Below are 4,244 nucleotides of genomic sequence, written 5' to 3'. Positions count from 1 at the left end.
CTTTCCGTTAAGGAAAGAGGTTTTGACATCCATTTGCCATATTTCATAATCATGAAATGCAACAATGGCTAGCATAACCCTAATAGACTTAATCTTTGCTACTGGTGAAAAGGTTTCATCATAATCAATACCCTGAGTCTGAGTAAAACCCTTCGCGACCAGTCGAGCCTTATAAGTGTGCACCTTCCCATCCATGTCGGTCTTCTTCTTGAAGATCCATTTGCACCCGACTGTCTTACGGCCTGGTATATTGTCAACCAAGTTCCAAACTTGATTGTCATACATGGACTGTATCTCGCTGTCCATAGCCTCCTTCCATTTAGCAGACTCTAGGCCTGCCATGGCTTCCTTAACACTGTTAGGTTCATCCAGATTTACCAGTGTACTGTCACTAATAAATGTATCACCTTCCGTAGTAATATGAAATCCATAATAAAACTCAGGTGTGTTCCTAACCCTTGTGGAACGCCTCGGAAGTATAGATTCGTCAGTTGGATCAACAGGAATTTCTTCCTCAAGTTGATTGCTAGTGTCTGAGGTTCCTTCACCAATTGAGTCTTGAATTTCTTCAAGGTCAATTTGCCTCCCACTGTCTCCTTGGTTTATAAATTCTCTATCTCGAAAGACCCCTCTCCTTGCCACAAAGACCACATTCTCACTGGGTCTGTAGAAGAGGTAACCAAAGGATTTTTGTGGGTAGCCGATGAAAATACACCTTTCACTTCGAGGTTCGAGCTTGTCATGAGTCTCGCGCCTCACGAAAGCCTCGCAACCCCAAATATTGATGTGGTCCAAATTGGGAACTTTCCCAGTCCACATTTCATGAGGTGTTTTGGCAACCTTCTTTGTAGGGACTAGATTAAGGATGTGGGCGGCAGTCTCTAAGGCATACCCCCAAAAAGAGATTGGTAGCAAAGCTCCACTCATCATAGAGCGAACCATGTCCAACAAAGTTCGATTACGCCTCTCAGCTACACCATTCAGCTGTGGTGTCCTGGGAGGTGTCAATTGTGAGACAATCCCACACTCCTTAAGATAGTCGAGGAACTCAGTACTAAGATACTCACCACCTCGATCGGATCGAAGCATCTTAATGTTCCTGCCCAATTGATTTTCTACTTCCTGTTTAAACTCTTTAAACCTTTCAAAAGTTTCTGACTTATGTTTGATTAAGTAGACATAACCATATCTATTAAAATCATCAATAAAAGTCACATAATAGCGATTAGCATCCCTTGTGGCGGTTTTGAATGGTCCACATACATCAGTATGTATAAGGTCCAATAAACCCTCACCCCTTGCACAAGTACCAGTGAAGGGTGATTTTGTCATTTTTCCAAGTAGACAAGACTCACAACTATCATCCGACTTGAGGTCGAACCACTCCAAGACTCCATTCTTTTGGAGCTGGCCTATGCGTTTCTTGCTTACATGTCCAAGACGACAATGCCACAAAGATGCTTTATGCAAGCTAGTAGAAGAATCAATACATAATACATTATTTCCTAAATTATCTACAACCGATACAGCTTCATACACACCATCACAAGATAATGCTTTAAAATAAAGAACATTATTAAAGAAAGCATTAATACTACCAACTTCATTATCAAAAGAAAAGGTAAATCCTTGTTTGTACAAAGCATGAAAGGAAATAATATTCCTCGCCATTTCAGATGAGTACACACATTTATTCAAATCTAACTTTAACCCACTATCTAGCAACAAAGTATAAACTCCAATCTTGGCAACAGGTATAACCTTCTTGTTCCCCATGATTAAGTTTATCTTTCCGTGCTCCACATCCTCACTTCTTCTTAGGCCCTGCAAGTCACAACAGATGTGAATACCACAACCTGTATCAAGAACCCAAGAATTAGAATATGGTGAGTTATTAGACAATATAGTGTAAATACCTGCATGGGATGGTTTCACTTTCCTATCCTTGACATCCTGCAAGTACTTTGGGCAGTTTCACTTCCAGTGCCCCTTATTCTGACAGTAGAAGCATTCAGCATCCTTAGGGATGGCAGAAGGAGTGATAGAACCACCTTTGGTTCCAGATGAGGAGCCGTCAAGGGACTTTCCCTTGGTACCCTTCGGAGGGTGCTTCCTCTTCTTCCCTTTGCCTTGCCCGATAGCCGAAACAGGGGTAGTAGTAGGAGTAGGAGTAGCAACCGACTTACTCTTAAGACCACTTTCGGCAGTCTTCAGAAGTCCTTGAAGCTTACTGAGTGTGACTTCCTCCTTGTTCATGTGGTATGTCATACGAAATTCATCATAACACGAGGGCAAGGAGTGCAAAATGATATCAATTGCCAACTTCTCAGGGACGTTCACATTCAATTTCATTAGATGGTCCACATACCTTTGCATTTTCTGCATGTGGCTCGTGATTGGTTCGCTATCCTTCATACGGGTAGTGATCATGGAGGAGATTATTTCATACCGCTCTTGACGAGCACTCTGATGGTACCTTTCCATCAGATCCTGATGCATCTCAAAAGGGTAATAGTCCTCATAGGACTTTTGGAGTTCAGCTGTCATGGTGGCCATCATGATGCATGCCACCTTGGTGGCATCTCTTTCATGTGCCTGATACTCAGCGACCTCCTCAGGAGTAGCAGTGGACTCATCAAGCTCCTTTAGCTCCTTATCGAGGACATATTCCTTGTCCTCGTAACGAGTGACCATCCTGATGTTCCGGATCCAATCCATGAAGTTGGAACCATCAAAGATGACCCTCCCACAAAGGTTCATGAGGGAAAAGGAGCCAGTAGGGTTAGAGCCCGAAGCATTGTTGTTGGAAGACATCTAAAAGGAAGAAAACAAGTTTAGATTAGATATATCGAATCCTTAATAATACACCCAAATGTAATATTAAGGCTAGGATCCAACACAATATATTATAACTTAGAAGAGGGATGTCGTAATCAAAGCTATAACATATTTGAAGGTAGGTGAATGACGATTCACCAATTTCCACCATGAAAACGAAATGAATTATTAGGTTTAATTGGTTTTGAAATTCCTAGATTCTTTTGAGATTCATTGAACTTTTCAATGGCATGTTTCAATCTCGATTGTGCCCTTCAAGTTTTGTGACTGGGATGCCGAGGATCACAAAACAAGGTGTGAATAACCATGCAAATTCACTTGGTACCCTTAATATTATCACCTAATCAATGTGTCGGTTAACCACACACGCTCCACCGATCTATGATAAACATTAAGTCACCCTTCGTGGTCCTTACTAGTCCAAGTTAGTGTACCGGTTAACCACACACGCTCCACCAACGACTTGGTAAGGTACAAAGTGTGAATTTCATGGGTTAGCACCATATTCACATTTTCCTAAAGTAACTAAGATTGGGAATTTATTAAAGGTTTAGTTACTTTATAATATTCATCATACTTTTAATGAGAATTTAAAGTCATTGTCCTATCCGTTCGGCTAACGACCCTCCACCGATCAAGGAAGCGGTGGGTGAGAATGGACACCCATTAAGTTGCCATTTTATAGGCAACAACCTTATACCCCCCTTATAGACCGGCTTCGTGAATGAGGCCTACTAACGGTAAAACGACTTAATCTTATACATATATATAATAATTAACCATTAATGTTATAAATAGTATAAGGGTTGAATTTTAACTTTTAAAACTCTAAGGGTTTGGAATTAAAGTATATTAAAGTGTGTGTAACTTTACAAATTCCAAAACTTGAGGACAAGTTTTGAAACTATTCAAAACTTTTCATTTCATAACTTATGAATTAAAGGTTCATAAAATGAAGACTCTTCATTTTCATGTAACTTATGTGTTTTAAGTGTGCATAAATGAAAGTGACCTTTGGAAATCCATAACTTGAGGACAAATTATGGACTCCATTAAAACACATAAATGATCAAGAATTATCAATAAACAATTTAGCAAATAATTCCTATGATCTAACAATAATTCATAAGAACATGAACATCATATCAAAAATTCCAAGAACACATGAACACATATTATCATGCAATTTTGATATAAGCCATTGTAAATGGATTAGCATAAACATTACACCATCTAAAACATGTTTTATAACACCAAAACAGTTTAGGGTAATGTTTCTAGTCCATTTCCAGCAGCAAAACTCGAAAATATGCATTCTGAGGCTTCTACTCGTCGAGTGCACGAACCTACTCGACGAGTAGGATGAATTTACTCATGGACTCGGCGAGTCCCCCCATGGACTCGGC

The sequence above is a fragment of the Lactuca virosa genome, chromosome 7 (assembly GCF_052849685.1).
Source record: "Lactuca virosa cultivar CGN04683 chromosome 7, Lactuca_virosa_CGN04683_v6, whole genome shotgun sequence".
NCBI lineage: Eukaryota > Viridiplantae > Streptophyta > Magnoliopsida > Asterales > Asteraceae > Lactuca > Lactuca virosa.
Note: the sequence above shows the minus strand (reverse complement) of the source record.